The sequence below is a fragment of the Balaenoptera physalus genome, assembly GCF_965194825.1.
Source record: "Balaenoptera physalus genome assembly, chromosome: 4".
Classification (NCBI taxonomy): Eukaryota; Metazoa; Chordata; class Mammalia; order Artiodactyla; family Balaenopteridae; genus Balaenoptera; species Balaenoptera physalus.
In genome coordinates this window covers 143,640,206-143,657,333 of record NC_138891.1, presented here as the reverse complement: position 1 = coordinate 143,657,333, position 17,128 = coordinate 143,640,206, and positions in this window count along the sequence as shown.

Sequence of the window (17,128 nt, the reverse complement as noted above, 5' to 3'; positions counted from 1 at the left end):
CGTGGGGTCCTCTTCAGAGGGTGCAGGGCAGACTAGGGCACAGACACACTGGACAGAATCCAGGCGGGGTGGCCGAACTCGTCAGGGTTCTCCAGAGAACCAGATACATATAAACTTATTCTAAGGAGCTGGCTTCCATGATGAGGGAGACTGAGAAGTCCTAGGACCCGCCGTCTGCAAACTGGAGGCCTGGGACGGCCGGCGGGCAGTCCTGTCTGAGAATTGGGGAAGCCGATGGTGCAAATCCCAGCCCAAGGGCAGGAGGAGACCGAGGCCCCAGATCCACGGTCAGGCCGAGTCCCCGCCTCTAGTTCTGTTCCCGCTCCAACAGACTCAGGAGTCTAGACTCGCTGCTGGAGGTCAAGGGCGCCCCTTTGCAGTGTCCTGTGCCGACTCTGTGACCACACCAGGAGATGAGCTGGGTTTCAGCCCCGCTCAACCCTCTGGCGGCACCGCTGTGGATGGCACAACCACCTTGGTCTACACAGCAAGCCTGGTTGTGTTGCTGTGGACGAGGGGAGAGTGGGTGGGGGTGGTGCTCCCCAGAGCGTACAGTGTGAAGCAGGAGTTTAATGGGCGCTTCTGGAAGATGAAGGAGTTACGGAATTTCCCTCCAGGTGGCAGCTGCATGTAAAGTGGAGAAGCTCTAACAGTGAAGGGAAGAGGTTGGGGTGTTAGCACCGCAATAACTGTCTGAGAGCCCGAAGGGGACGGGAGGGAATGGAAGCCGGTGTCCGAAGTCTGGATGGGGCAGCCAGTCTGCGGGAGCAACAGGGGCAGCCCTGTCAGCTCTCTTCCTTTGGGGTCAAGTGCTGTCTGGGGAGGATGATGGGAAGGGAGGTGTGGTGGCCTTGGGCAGTAGGGTCTCTGCGGGGCACGGGGTGTCTGTGCTGGGGACCTGTCCATAGGTAACGTGGTGCGGCTTTCCTCTCCCTCTGGGTCAGCCTGTGACCAGCGCCACAATCATAATGAAGGTTGACCATTATCCATGAATAACATCAACCAAAAAAAGAAAGAATAGAAACAAATAATTAGGGGGCATGGAGAAGTCTTCTCCTGGGGTAGAAGGGAATATCTCAGTCTTAGCACCAAAAATGGCCATGCCGCGAGCATCAGCGGCCTTCCAGGTTGAATACATGGTCCAGCTCAGCTCGAAGACGTGACATCAACTCCTTTCCGCTTCAGGGCCCGGCCTTGTCTGTGTTAGGAAAGTTGTGAACATCACAGCTGCTTCTCCGCCGTGGGACTGAGGCCGTGCTGGTCTGTGTCTTGCCTCCTTGCAGAACTGGGAGGCCTGATCCCTGGACCAGGTGTCTGCAGGGTCTGTAGGAGCTTAGACCACAGTGGGTACAAACCAGGCTCCTCTGATGCGGCAGGGGGCTGTGGAGCGTAAGTCCGACAATTACCACGTCCTGGACCCCGGCTCTGGGGAGGAATGTAGTTTCAGGTTAATTTTATGACTAGTATGGGTGTCTGTTTTATACAAAATTTCACCTTATGAATCGGTAGATACGAAAAACAGCCATTTTACTCCATTGTTTTGGAAAAGAAATAATAGCTTCTCATGTGAAATAGGCTAAAGCAGTTCAAGAATTTCAGAAGTCACTACTTTAATTCAAGCAAAGACGCTTTGAGGGATGTGCTCCAGAGCTGGGTACAAGCCGAGTCTCGGAGAAAGAAGACCCTTTGTTAGGGCTCCGAGTCCTCAGGGTAGAAAAGTTCTTCCAGCCGAGCAGGGTTCTCAACTCTGGGTGCCCTTGGGTATCTGCTGAGGAGTTTTAAAAAATGCTGATGACTGAGCCCACCCTAGACTAAGGGAATCAGCATCTCTGAGGGTGGGCCTGGGCAGATGTATTTTTAAAACAGCACCTGGGTGGGTGCTGAGAACTATTGTGCAGAGTTTCCTGATTGCCGCAAAGTCAGAATCCAACTGTTTTGGCGCCAAGGGTTTTGTGGCTGGGATTGGCTGGTGCCGGGGGCGGGGTGGGTGCTGCTGGTGAGGAAATGCGGGCCCAGCGTCCACAGCCAGGCTCCGTGGGAAGCCCCCATCCTCTTTGCCTCTTGACCAGGATTATCCAGGGGGCTGACAACCGCAGGCGAGGGTGTGTGATGGGCGTAGAGGGAGGTTATAAAGTGGACGGATGCGCCCCATCTCGACAGCTCCTCCAGCAGGCAAGCTCTCGTCAGTTCTTCTTCTACGTGAGTCGCCCTCCAGTTGCCCCTAAATTAGTCTGCGCATCTCCACGCGCATCGCAGGGAGGCAGTGACTGACAGCTTGTCCCAAAGTGGAAATGCAGATGACAGATGCTTAATCAAAATAGAATAGATAGTACTTTTAAGACCCCACACGTTGAAGCATGGCTCGCGCTGAGAATGCAGTCGACGTGAACTTGAGTCAGTGAGTTGAGCCGTGGGGACATGACTCAGCAGGGCCGAGGGGAGGCGTTGAGCCTCAGGACTTCCCCCTGCGTTGTCCCCGACTCCAGTCACGTCCCATCCCCAGGGGGCTGTACACTCCTCCAGGGCTGGGACTATGTCTCATTCACCTCGGTCATCTGCATGGCAGCCAGCGTGATGTCAGACACATAATAGAAATACTTTTCCTCTCTTTTTTTTTGAGGAATGAGTGAGTTAAGGCAGTGACGTCTGGGAGGTAGAAGATGAAACCAGCTTCCACGAGGTGACAGGAGGCACATCTCACTGGGGACTGAGATTCCTCCTGCCCCAGGACGACCAGGGAGACAGGAAGATGCCAGCTGGTGTTTCCAACAGGGCGGTGACCCGTCCTGTTCTGAGTCCAGGCGTTGGACTCAGAATGGGTTTGGGGGAGGTGTGGAGGGGAGTCACATCTTCAAGTTTATCAGGAGCGGGCGTGTCACGATGGCTGAATCCTGCACCCGAGACCTGTGGGCAATGCCCTCGTGAAGGGCGACAGCAAGCAGGCCAGGGCACCATTTATACGCCCATGCCTTCACCCCGCAGTGTTATTTTGAGCGTCAGGATGTTGTGGGCTCTGAGCTGGGCCCCGGAGACCCAGGCTGAGGGACCACAGCTTGCCCCATAGAGTCACCGCCCAGTGTGGAGACAGCCTCTGACACAAACAATTTCAACTGCATCCGAGGGCTGGAGATGGCGCCTGGGGACCAGAGGGGCTCCGAGGAGAAGTACAGCCCCTGCCTGGAGCGGGGAGCAGCCCGCTTGTCGTGGGCATTGCGGATCCAGGGGAGCTGGGGCAAAGGCGGGAGCAGGCTTCCTGCTCTCTGGTTTTCTGACCACTAAACATTCTGGGTTAACGGTGCTGATTTTGGGAGAGTGGGAAGAAGGTCCGGGGTGGGGTGTGTGTGTGTGCACGCGTGCGCGCCTTTGGAGCATCTGTGCAGAACCCCAAAGCATAGAATTGTCAAACAAGAGTATTGGAGTCTGAGTTTACGGTGAAGTAGGATAAAATGTGTACCTTCTACAAAACTACTCAGAATGCTGTTAAACCAGTTGTCTTTGGTGAGAAGAACAAGTGGTTTTGCTGATGATCAAGTATAGAGTGAGCTGAGGATGTCGGAGTGGGTCTTTCATGACCAATTTAGTCACCTTTGTTCCCTAACCGTGTCTTGTTTACATTAAGCTCCCAGTAAATTGCTGGCGAACAATAAATGGATGAGCTTAATACCCATGCTCATGCCCGCCCTGCATGGGGACGGTTGCAGTCGCCTTTTTAAACGTCTTTGTGTCTTAATGGTAGACATTTTCCTATTTTTAGCTTTTAATTGCGTTCATTGCAATACTAATACAAAAGAGACGGTTTACATTTCTGGACGTGCTCTCACTCGTCCATATGGAAGATAGTGTGCTTTGGAACAGATGTTTACATTTATGCCTGAGATCTGCTATTTCTACCCGTTTTCTGCTGCCAGAGCCAGTGCCTTGTAATCTTTCTGAAGTAGGGACGGAGATCAGATTTTTCGTTAGCGTTACACAGAACAGGAAAGTACTGGGATGAGAAAAGAGGATTCAGCTCAAAGGGACCAGCTGTGCGCTCGGGCACCATTTTCCAGGTAGCTGTGAGTTAACTCAAGTCAACTCAAGTTGGCAATTATTCCAGTGAGCATGGCCTCGTCCATCTTCACCTTTAGATGCCTGTGGACAAAGGTGGGGACTTTCTAGAATACCTGCTTGGCATGAATCCCACTCACGTTGGGTGTTCCCACCACAGGCACCCCTGCGACAAGTTAAGTCTCAGCAGAGATGCTAAGAGAGCAGTAGATGGGGTGTCCTGCTGGCAGCGGGGACGAGGCAGACGCCACTCCTCACAGGACAAGGGGCAGAATTTTCCAGTTTTAGAAGTCTGAGAGAGGGACTTCCCTGGTGGTCCAGTGGTTAAGACTTCGCCTTCCAAGGCAGGGGGTGTGGGTTCGATCCCTGGTTGGGGAGCTAAGATCCCACATGCCTCATGGCCAAAAAACCAAAACATAAAACAGAAGCAATATTGTAACAAATTCAATAAAGAGTTTAAAAAATGGTCCACATCAAAAAAACTTTATAAAAAAAAAAATTGGAAAGACAAAATGGGCCCATTTGTGATTTTTGCTCTGTGCCCTCCTGAATTCTCGATGAGGTCCTGTCTGGGTACGAGGCCCCGCTCTTTGAAGACAACCACTTAACCTAAAATGTTTGTTTTTCTGGACCCACCATGACAAGAAGGGAAGTGAGCACACGAGGGGGTTGCTGTCTGATGTGAAGGGCACCCTGGTCCCTGTGGGAGGGGTCGGTGGCCTGGGGACCCTATAGAGAGACTCCCCAGGGTGATACCCAGTTAAATCAGCCACTAACTCCTTAAGTCTCCTTTGCGACAGTTTTTCAAGAGGTAATATCTGTGGCAAACATGCGAGCCTTGGTCCCAGGATCCACCAGAGGGTGGGAGCTGCAGGGGGTCGTGAGCAGGGTGACAGTTTGTGTGTGGAAAGCAGTTCAGACACTGTCTGACCCTCCCCTTTTAACAGACGCTGTCAGCTTCCCTCTTTCTTTGTTTTTTGTTTTTTGGCCACACCATGTGGCTTGTGGGACCTTAGTCCCCCTACCAGGGATTGAACCCGCGCCCTCAGCAGTGAAAGCGCGGAGTGCTAACCACTGGATCACCAGGGAGTTCCCCAGTTTCCCTCTTTCTGATGAGAAAAATAATCCACCACAAGAAGGCTCCTACGTGCCAAATTTCTCTTTAATAAATGCACTGAAGGGTCAAAGATATTCACGGTGATCTTCTGGTTGGGCTGCAGCCTGGAAAGAAAAACAGAGCCAATTACTTCAGACGTCAGCAAGAGCATCTGTGGTTAAAAGAGTGTGTGCTGTTGGGGGACCTGCCTGGAGTTCCAATCGTGGGTACCAGCCTGGATTCTTGTTTTGAAACAATAGAAACCCACCCTCACTGAATAATCAATGTGCACGGAATCGAGGAGAAGCTGGAGAGACGGGCTCAGAACGGGCCGGGGCCGGGCAGGGAGCGAGCAGGGCTGGCAGCTGGGAGCACAGTCAGATGATCCTTCAGACGTTGGCCCTCGTGGCAGAGCCGCCTCTGGACACGACTCTGTCCACCGCAGCACACAGGTGTAGGTAGCCAGCTCAGTGAGGCCAGCCGGCCATCCTTGAGGGTCACCATCCCCTCACCAGGCTGCGTTCGCTGTGCTTGTCTATTGACCATTTGAACTGGACATAGGAGAACAAAGATGCCCCAGGGGATTAGATGGGTACCAAACACATTTTTACATGTCACCAGCCCTACAGCTACACGACGATCAAGGTCAGTTATCCTGGCCAGCATGGTGATACCTTTCTCTGCCCGTTGGTCTGTTGGTGTGAGGAGCCCGAGTGCTGTTGCCACCCTGCCTGTTCTTCCTGGACCCTCTTTCCTACAATTGCCAGGAAGCCCCGGGCTGAAAGAGCCTGCCCACCATCTGCCCCGTCCTACAGAGGCCGGCCACCACGGACCACTGGGATCCCCATTCTGGGTGCGTTTCCAGGATACCTAGAAAAAAATCAACAACTATGGCAAAAACTTGTCAATGTTTGCAATGTGGGCAATGTCAAGAGCTTTTCAGATCCAGTGGACAAATTATACAGAGACAGGGCGAAGGGTGGGAATAAGGAATCCACTGGGACCTACGTGCACTGATGGGCATGTGAAGACATCCTCCATCGCACCAGGAATCCCATCCTTTACCTACCAAATTGGCAAAGATGAAAGAGAAGTTTGGAAACTTGGAGTTTGCAGTTGGCTTAGAAGCTTTCGAGTATATTTCCTGCTCTCACCTTTCTGTGCCGCGCTTCTGTTTCATCTTGGTCCCTCTGTTACTTTAACTGCCATCATTCAGTGAGCTTTGCTGCTTCTTGTTCACAAAACAGCTTTCATTTCATCTGGGCACTCATAATGCGTGGTGGCCAGTATTACACCCTTGATCGTGCTGCAGAGTAGGATATCATACCTGGCAGGAGGAAGATAACATTCCTGATCAAAATGATACATATTGGTGGAGCTGGAAAAATGATTAGTGAACAATGCAGAGTTGAACTTGGCCGCGGACGAGTGTGTGTTTGTGTGCACGTGTGTGTGAGAGCGATCACACCCAGCCTTGGGACGGCGAGGAGGCTAGGTGGGCTGGAGGGGGTAGAGCAGTGGATGGCGGGAAGTCTTGTCCTGGCTCTGCTCCCAGCTTCCTTGGGATTCTGAGCAAATCATTTAATCAGCTTCTGCATCTGAAGCCCCTAAAATCCCTTTCAGCTCGGGTCTTAGTTCTGTTACCTTCAGGGATGGGTCAGCGTTGGGACAAGCTTTGCCACAGAAGGGCTGTTCTGGGGGTACCTACGGAGCCTGCCCCTCGTGGGACCCCATAGGTTATGCTGGCCAGGTTAGACCTCAGATGAAGTCCAAAGCAAGGTCAGTCATGAGGCCATGTCCGCTGGGAAGCACAGGCATGGTCACTGCGTACGTGGCCTCTGTCCACATGACGTCTTCCATTCTCCTAGAGTTTGCCATGTCGTTTTCAAAAACCAATCTGTCTGGGAGTAAACTCTGCCCAGACCTGCAGTGGGCCATGAATGTCAAATGTCCCCTCATCCGTGGAAAGCCCACAGAAGTCCCTTTGGAAAACAAAATTCCAAGTTTTGTTGTCCAAAAATAGCCCCTTTGTGAATGTGGTTTTCTACTACAGAAACTTTGATCAGACACCCCTGTAAACCATAAGAACAGGGTTTGCAGAGAAATGCACGCAGTGCTGTAGAGCTGTCGGGGGAGGGCCCTGGGCGGCAGCCGTGACCTGCAGGGAGGCTGGCTTCCAGAAGCCTCGTTCCTTTACCTGTAAATGGGGAAAAGCCACGCTGACCATGTAGGGGGTAAGGGCCAAGCTTGGCCATCAGGAAAGAGTTGTAAACCACTCAGGTGCTCCAATGACCCTCCACCTGCTTACAGCGTGAGCTCCTCTTGTGGTTGCAACAAAAGTAGGTAGGTTTTCTGTTTTCTAGAAAAACTGAGCCCAACAGAATTGTCCACTAAATAAAGCGTAGGCAACCGAAACCTGCCAGGAATAAAAGTTTGACTTTGATTTGTTTTTAAACTGATAATAATAAGAAGCCCCCCGCCCAAAACCCCAGCAGCAACACTGTAGCATGTAAACCAAACTTGATTCAGTCAAGGCAAAAACCTAAAAAATGTGACTCCAGATAATCCCAGCCTTACAGAGGCTTGGTTTATTAACACAAATAGCTCCAGAAGCCTCAGGGCGGCCCCTGACCTCTCCCATTCTCTGTCTCCCCATCACTGGTCCCCTTTGATACAAGGCAGACACTGCTCTGCCCTGGAGCAGCTGAAAAAATATCCAGACTTGCAATATCCCTAGGATTCAGAATTGGATGGAGCGAAAGTGCTGGAAAAGTAGGACCTAGTTAAGGGAATTGAATAGTTGAAGTAGAGGCACCTCAGTGACTGTGTCTCCTATTGTCTCCCCCCCAGATAATTTCTCCAACTTTCTCTGCAGGCGTCCTGTCCACTCTGTTACCTCTGCTGCCTGAGATGACAGACTCATGTGTTACAACAGGTGCCTCTTTACAAACTTGGAATTAGTCTGAGCGGATTCCTCCCTCTGTCAGCTATGAGCTGAGACGGCCTGCAAAGGAGGAGTTTGAGATTTTATGATGAGGGAAAACGATGAGATGAATTGGGAGCGTGGAGCAGGATGGGTGGGAGACAGGATGGGTGAGGCTCTCCAGTGTGCAGTGGGGACCCCAGGAAGGCACAGGGCACTGGGGACCCCAGGAAGGCACAGGGTGCTTGGAGGCTGGGTACTCAGAACACAGAGAGGTGGGCAAACACCAAAGGCAGAGTGAGCCTATTAAACATCTTCTCCCGGGCCCACCTCCTACTTGGCAGACAGGGAGGTGGTCCCATCTCTGACTCCTGTAGTTTTCCTCCCATCTGCACCTCTGACCCTGTGACACAGAATTCATGAGGCCTCAGTGGCTCAGCCCCACATCGGGGCTCTTGTGGGCTGGCTGTCCTGCATGGGAACACACACTCTGAAATCTAGACAACCCACTGACAGGTGAACTTTGAAATGCAACCTATTCAGAATTCTAGGTCAGCTTGTCCTCAAGCTTCTGAACTTTGTACAAAGTTTGACTGCATTTTTTCCCCCATTTGTATTCAGAGTATAGAATGATGTAGTCAGGCTGACAAAGTGAGCATATTTGAAGCTTTGATCTCTTGGTGTCAGAAGACTGAATTGTTAAATTTATGCTGAGAACAACAGTGTAAAGACTTGTGCTTCCAGGAATACTGACCTAAGCAATTTGGACCAACCGTCCCTCTGAGGACAACAAGATATATTTGAACAAAATATCTGAAAAAAATTCTTGACTACTGATGGACTAAAAAGATAGTGAAAACCACAAGGCCAATATCAGGGAGAAGATCAATATTTGGAAAGATGAACCTAGCTTCTGGGGCAATTTTTCCACTAAGAGTGTTTGCCAATCATGGAAGAGGCCACTGAGAAGTTGAGCAGTGACTTTTGCCATCCCATAGGAAGAGAGGATGACATTTAGAGTTCAAGGTCCTCCAAGTTTGGGGGTCTTAGCCTTCTTCTTTGGGTTGGACCCCAAAGTGTTGCACCTAAGGAAAAAAGTGAATTGGAAATAAACAAGCCCTCACGAAAAGTTCAGTCCAGTTTTCAGACATTAGGATGTCTCAGAAAATCTCACTTATTACAATTAGATTAAAATGATTCCAGATTGCTAATATAACCAGGAGCCTGGCAGTCACAAAAAGTTCTCAGAGGGAAATATTTTCCTCAGTTATTTCTATAAAATATTTTTTCTCCAAGTGCAACGTCCAGTACACAATCTAGAATAACCGAACACACTAAGAGAAAAGATAGTATTGACAAGAACCAGCAGAAACAAAGGACAGTGAAATTAGACAGACCCTCAGGGGCTCTAGATATTGGAATTAACCAGGCAAAATGTTAAAGTGAGTGAGAATTGAAAACTACAAAAAATGATATAACATAAATGAAAATAACCAAATACAAATTTGAGAACAGCAATATACAATTATTGAAATAAAAACTCAATGGATTGGTTTAACAGAATGTTAGATTACCTGATGAGAAAATGAGTGAATTTGAAACAGGTTAAAAGCAAACATCCAGAATAAAGCAAGGAGAGACACAGGACTGAACATACAAAATAGGGGGTAAAAGACATAAAGGCCACTGTGAGAAGATTTTATAAATATTTACAGGAGTCTGAAAAGGAAAGGGAAAAAAAGAATTGGCAGAAGCAATATTGAAGAAATATTAGCTAAGAATTTTTCTCATTGAAGAAAGGCATTCAACACCCAAATTTTTCTCTAGACACTGCTTTGTGGCATCCCACAGTATCTAAGAAGTAAGGATAAAAATGGCTTAAAACAAAATAATGAAAAAAAACATGCCACACAAATACAAAAAGAAAACTGGTGTATATATACTAATTTCAGACAAAATTGACTTCAAGGTTAAAATCACTAGAAACACACATTTTCGAATGACAAAGGGGGATACTTTGATTCACCAGGAAGATATAGCAATTCTAAATTTGTATGCACTTAATAACATGTTACCAAAATATATTTTAAAAATTGACAGAATGAAAATAAGTAGAAAAATCTACAAATGCAATGATAGTGGGAGACGTTAACACACCTGGCTGGAATGCGTAAACTGTGTAAGCCTCAAACCTACGAGATGCTTCTTTTCCTTGGGAAGCCCTGCAGGTCACACCATTGACAATAGGCACGTGAAATGCGTTGGTGAGACGAGAACCAGCCTCACGAAGAAGTCAGTAGCGACCTCGTCTGTGGAACAGGCTCACGGGAGGAGGGGCCATGAGAACCAGGATCTCCAAGAGCAACAGAGACAAAGACATGAGAACCACAAGATCAGGTGTGGATGGGGACCCGTCAGAACACAGGTGGACAGAATCATTGCAGAGAGCAGAAAAGTTGGTGTGGCAACCTGCAGAGCTCTGAAATGGTTAACAGAGCATAGCATCCTCAGGGGCAAAATGTACATGCAGCCGACAAGGGGACCACTCAACGCAGACGTGAGACAAAAGCAAGGATGGATATCTGGAGGGTAAAAACAGCTGCCCCATTAAGGAGTCATGATCCTTTGCCCTCCTTCCAGACCTGAGAAGCCTGGGTCCCCAGGAGAACGGACCATGTGACACGCGAGCTTGTTACAATGACTTGCAGCCATTCCCTTGGTGGGGGTCGTCTCCAAACACTTTAAAGACCGCTAGACATAGGTTAGAGTTTACTTTGGTACCTAAGGACCCAGAGCTTCACAGTGGCCTCCTGTGGAGGTGGAGGTATATAGAAGCCAGGTAGTAAGTATAGGTGGTCATGGCCAAGGACTGGCTTACAGTGGGTCCACTGGGTCCCTGACCCCCTATGGTCACGTCCCCCAACCCCAGATTATAATTAGGACAGACAAACTTGGAGCAAGCTCGCTTTGGGTCTTTAGCCTGTGGGGTAAAAACAGTCACAGTGGGACATGACAGGTGGAAGCCTCTAGAAACGCCCCTGACCCTGGTCAAGATAGTAAATTAAAAACACTCCCGGTGAGCAGATACAGGAGGAGAAGCCCCGCCCGGTCCAGGGATGCATCCATTCCAGCCAAGACAGCACGGCTGCCACAAGACAGCCTCTCTCAGGTTGCTTTAGGGAGAGTGAGGAGGGAAAATTCTCTCCGTGGGCAGAGCTTTGGGCCCACCTGGTCCTCCGCTCTGCGTGGAAGGAGAAGCAGCCCCAAGGTTAGAAGGTGCTGGAATTCATGAGCGATGGGGCAGGACTTGGCCAGCTGAACAGAGGTGGGGAGGGGGGACGCGAGGGGAAGGAACAAGGAGGTGTGAGTGGAGGCGCTGGTGGGTAGACACGAGTGCGCAGGAAGCGGAGGCTCTCTGGGCAGCACGGAGCATCACCAAGGGGGAGGCAACCGGCAGCCCAGCAGGAGGACAAGGCCCGCCGTCCTGGACCTGAGGGCCGCTCTCGCTCAGATCTCCGCCCGGGGACCCAAGGCTGTGGTCTGCTCTGCACAGCAGCTGAAGCCATGTCCTTCTCTGCCCCTCCTTTCCACCACGACTTTGATCCCAAGGGGACTCCTGACAAACGTCCTGCGTGCTCAGCTCCAACTCAGGGTCTGCTCCCTGGGAGCCCGGCTGGACGCCTAGTGGAGAGAACCGAGGTCGTTGTGAGCAGCATGAAGGCCCACGCATCCGCTCCACTGCCCAAGGTTCCCTCTCCTCACATTTGAAATAGCTCTGCCCTCACTCCCCCCCCAGTTCCTGTTCAGTCCTGGACAAAGCTCTCCGGCTCTCTGGGTGGTGTGTGTGTGTGGGGTCTCTGCATTGGAGGTGATGCCCAGAGGTTCCCATGGGGTCAGTGACCTGGATGAAAAGGCAAATTATCCCGTCCACATCCAATATAAAATGTGGGAGCTGGGCTGGTCCTCACACCCATTGGAAAGGGGCAGGAGGACAGGCACACAGGAGTCACAGATCCGCGCCATCCTGGAATCCCGGTGGGGTGGGAAGAGCCCCGTCCACCGCGCTCTGGCTGTGGCTCTGCCCCTCGGGTGTTTTTCCTTTGCTGTTGCTGTCTTCGGCCACGTCTGAACTGGACATGGGGGAACCGCCCTCCTGGGGGCTGAGCTGCTTTCCTAGCCCGTCTGCTCCTATGGGAACAGGGTATGTTTAAGTTCCCATCAGTCTCAACCACAGCTGGTTCTGGTTATTTGCAGATTCTGTTTTTAAATTCAACTACTGGAGAAAATTTATTTGTAACCTCGAATCAATACTCGAGGAATTTAGGGGCCTTTTCTGACACGCACGGGGGGCAAAGGATCCGAGTGGCCGGACGTGCACGTCCCCGGCTGAGGGCGACAGGGTGACTCTGCCTGCTTGTTTCAGCTCGTGCTGCGAACCAGCATCCTTTCCAGGGCCTATTTAGTGCCATGTTTTTCACATTTTTGTGCTTTTTGCTGGTGATTTTGCTTTTTAAATGGCCCCAAGCACAGCAGGAAGGGCTGTCTAGTGTCCTAAGTGCAGGAAGGCTGGGACGTGCCTCCCCGGAGAAAACACACGTGTCAGATGAGCTTCGTTACAGGAGTGAGTTATGGGGCTGCTGGCGTGGGTTCAGTGTTAAAGAATCAACAACATGTATGAAATTAGCTGTCTTTGTGCAGAAACACACACCAAACAGGCTCGTTGACTGATGAAAATGTAGTGACCAGAGGCTCGCAGGACCCTGACCCTGTGTTTTTTCCCTTTGCAGCAATGGCTCAGATTTCACTAATTCTGGGTTCACAGTGACTTCGTGCAGTGTAACTACTGCAAATAATAAGCAATGGCTGTTTTCCTCCTGGTTTGTAGTCTCTTTGGGGGATCGTCCTCTTACCCCGACGGTGGAGAGATGGCTGTGGTCTGTGAGCCTACGAGCCGACATGGGGGACACGACCTTCTCTTTGCTTGCGTCCACCTGGAATGACTCCCTGGGAGTCGCCTTGACCCATGGAGAGGGACGTTTTAGGAACGGACGCAAGGCCGTGCCCTGATCTCACCCTCAGAAACGGCTGAGGTTCACGCAGCTGCTGCTTCAGGCATTTCTCGGTTTCACCACTTTGCCGTTGGGGTTTGAGAATCAGTAGCTTCTTTCCAATCCTGCGAGTTCCTGAATGTGTTAACTCTCTGCCTTTCATCCCGCTTACAAACCAGAGAATTATTTTCCGAGCTCATCTTTTTGTATAATGTCTTTCCAACAGCAACTAAACCCACACACGCTAAAATCCAATTTCCAACCGTGTCCCCTAGAGCTACGGTGCCCTAAGGTGGAGGACCTGCTTCCCACGTGTCACAGGTGACATTTTCCCTAAATGAGTGACCAAGCGCACCAGGAATGACCCTCTTCTCGCCTGTGAGGACGGCCTCTGCACGGCCCTCCTGCTAGCCCCTCAGCTGTGTAGGTTGCGCAGCGGGGACCCCGCCCCGGGGCTGTCAGGGGCTCTGCTCACATCTAAGCCAGGCTCACAGAGTAGCTGGCATCTCAATGTCACCTGCCACAAGGGCAGCGGGAAAACTGCTCTGGAGGGTCACACTCGGGCAGTTAAATGCTTCAGCCCAGAAGGGACACGCGTCACCCCTCTCACAGCACGTTGGCTGAACAGGCAGGGGGCTGGCAGCACAATGGCTGCCTGCGCTTGGAAGGGGCGAGAATACTTGGTAGAAAATGCGAATGACTGCCACAGAGGACTAAAGAAACAGGAGGACTTTTAGGGACTCCAGGGGAACAGATGCATTACAAGCCTGCTTGATGTAGCTTCAGGGCTGGGAGGACGAGCTCCGCAGGGCGGGCTTGCCAGGGTGGTCGGGGTGAGCACACAGGGTTTCATGGTCCAGCCCCTGCTCCGGGTCGTGCTGACCGCACACAGGGCGGTGTCTGAGGTGTGGTGACTCAGCTCTCGGGGTTGGGTAACCCCCGGCACACACCCGGCCATAGACCTGAACGCCCTTTGGGGGTCCCTCCACGGGCCCTAGCTCAGGGAACAGGCCTGAAGTTTTGCTCCCACTTGACTCGGGAGCCCTAGAAGTACTGAGCCACCGCTGTTCCTCACGCTGCAGTTGCTTTGGTGGAGAGAGAGCTGATCTTTCCGGGAGGATGTCATTAACACCATCAATTTTTTGCTGAATTGCAAGCCCTCCAGTGGTTCCCGGTCCTGATCAAATCCCGCCCCCAGGCTCCTCTGAGTCACGGGTACTTGGATGGTTTCCTGGCATTTCATATGATTTGGAGGCATCGATTTATCATTTCCCCTACTTGGTATTCTAGAGACACTCATTTTTCATTTCATGCTGCAGTTTCTAAAAATGAACTTAGTGATATCTTGAGTTTCTTACTCATTTCTCTTCCTTTTCAACCCCAGGCGATTGGGTTTATGAAATCTTGTGGCCGAGGAGGCGAGTGGAGGACCCAGTTACTCGGCACATGTGTGTCACCCTTCTGCTTCGGTCCAGGTGGCACATGTGTGATCACCTGCAGAGGTGACACCACGTCGGTGGGGCTCGCTCCTTGCCCTTGGGGTCAGGTCACCAGCAGGACCCGTGTCCCCAGGGCTCCCAGCTCTGAATCTTGTGGACGTGCTGTGGGAAGTTGCTCAGGCTCTCGGGCCGTCAGTGACTTTGTCTGGACAGTGGAGATCAGCGTCTGGTCTTTGCTCCTACAGAAGAGAGCTGAGCAAATGGCTGGTGAAGCCAGTGAAGGTGTTTGCGTGCAATGATATGATTCCAGATTTTACCTAAAGATACGTAACATTATAAGAGGAAGATGAAAATGCAAAGGCGAAGAGGAAACAGGAAACGCGCCGGGATGGCTGTTGAGGCCGGGGACGGGAGTGTGGAGCTTATTACGTTGTCTTGTCAATTTCATGTAGGCATGAAAATTCCCTTAATAAGAAGTATTTAAAAAAAAAAACCATAAAACAAAATCACACGGATTTTGCTGGTTTGCTCCGGCCTCTCTGGGGAAGGACAGACGGACGGTGAGCTGCGGGCAGACACGTGGATGCTAGCCTGGCCCAGGGAGCTCGAGCAGTCAACCTGTCCAGACCTCGGCCCCTTCGTTATTTTATTAAACGAAGGGGAAGACGGGGCCTCACAAGTGTTGGGAGGACGGGGTGGTGACGGAACGTGATGGAGCGTCCCCCCCCGCGGTGGAGCTGAGCTTGACAAGGTCGGTGCCTCCCCTGGCCCCATCCCCCTGCCTCCCAGGCCCCCCTCCGCCCCCCTCCCCCGGCTGCACTGGGCCCACCCCCTCCCCGCCGCCTGCAGGTCCAACTTTCCCCTTGCCAGGCTGGCCATCTGACACACAGCGCCTGCCCTTCGGTTTCTTGTACCACATTAAATGTGACAGCGGAGCAAAGGGACCCTCTGAAAACCCAGCCCTTGAGGGAAGCCTGGGGGGTTGGCTGGGGGCCCAGGGAGCCCCTGCAGAGGAGCCCCCCAGGGACGTGGCCGTCCTTCCCCAGGTCCTTCTGTGACTCAGCGCAGGGAGGCCCTCTGGTGGCAGCAAAAGATCTGGGTTCTATTAAATCAGAACAAAAGAAAACACGTAACAGGGGTCTTGGCCTTTCAGACCCTCAGGCTTGCGGGTCCCGTGAGCCCTCCAGCCCCTTGGCTGAGGGGGAGCCACTGGTGGTCTGTCAGTGGCCGGGACCCCTGGAGCGTGGGCGGTCCCATGGGTTTGGAGGCATGAGTCACGGTAGCCGGAAGGAGCGCTGTAAAGACAAGGGCGTCTCTAGGGGTACTGGCGATCAGAGGTCAGCTGGACTCGGCATTTATAAGGGACGGTGGGCAAAGCTCAGACCAGTGGCCGGCAGGCCTGGGCTGGTCTCCACGGGGCCTCTCTTTGGGTCTCAGTGTCCTCAATCGTCATGTGACCTCTGTCAGCTCTGAGCTTGTGATCTGTGCCCACATTGAGCCTGCTACTCTTCACCCACATCGGCTTTCCATCTGGCCCCTCCGTCTCTAACCCTTGTCTCCCGATCAGCAACTGCCCAGCTTGGCCCGCCTCCCCCCACGTCAGCCCCCGTTTCCGCCATCACAACCTCAGCCTTGCTGTGGCCAGGATCGGCACCATCTCCCGAGTCTCTGCTCTGAGGCCCGCTGACCACCTCCTCTGCCCGTCCGGACCGTGCAGCACTGTCCCTCCATCAGGTCCTCAGTCCCCCTGCCACCCGCCCCGTCACCCACCGGGGATCCCGTCCCCCTTCCCGCCTCCCCCTGCACCTCCATCCCTCCCTTCCCTGGCCCTGCCAGTCCTGGCTAAGGCGGCGTCCACTGTGGATGGTGCCCGCTGGCCGTCCTGCCAGCTTGCCCGGGTCCCTGGATGGTTCACTCCGTCCCGTCACTGAGTCCTCTGCTCAGCTACCCCTTCCTCAAAGACGACCATCCGATGTAAAATAACCTCTTCCCTCCCGTCCCCTCACGCTGGTTTAGTTTCTCCTAGAACTGGCCCCCTGACGCGGCACTGCTGGTCTGTCTGCAGCTCTGGTCTATGTCCCACAGAATCAACCCCACGGGGCAGGGGCTGCATTCACCCTGCGTGTCACTGGTCTTCTCCGGCACCGGGAGACACGTGTGCTGGATGAAAGAATGACACCAGTCTACCGATCGGGTTTGAAGTCATGACTCCAGGCAGCCGAGAGGTGTCTTCACGGGTGTGGCTTCCCGGCCGGGGGTTCTGAACGCAGCGCTTGTGCAGTTGGTGACATCTGATGTCCCTGAGGGTGTGGCAGGGCCCTAGGCTCCACAGCCCTGCTGCTGCAGCCCCTGGGAGAACGTGCTGAAACACAACTGGCCCAGGAGACCACAACTCACAACAGTGGTCTTTACTTTCTCTCTAGTGTTATCCCTACTTTCAAAATTAACTTTATTACGTGTTCTGATTATAAGAATAAGACATGTCCCCTTAAAACCTGAAGACAATAGAGGAAGACATTGTACAAGTCAGGGTTCCAACAGACACACAGAACCAGTAGGGCACTACACATGCACA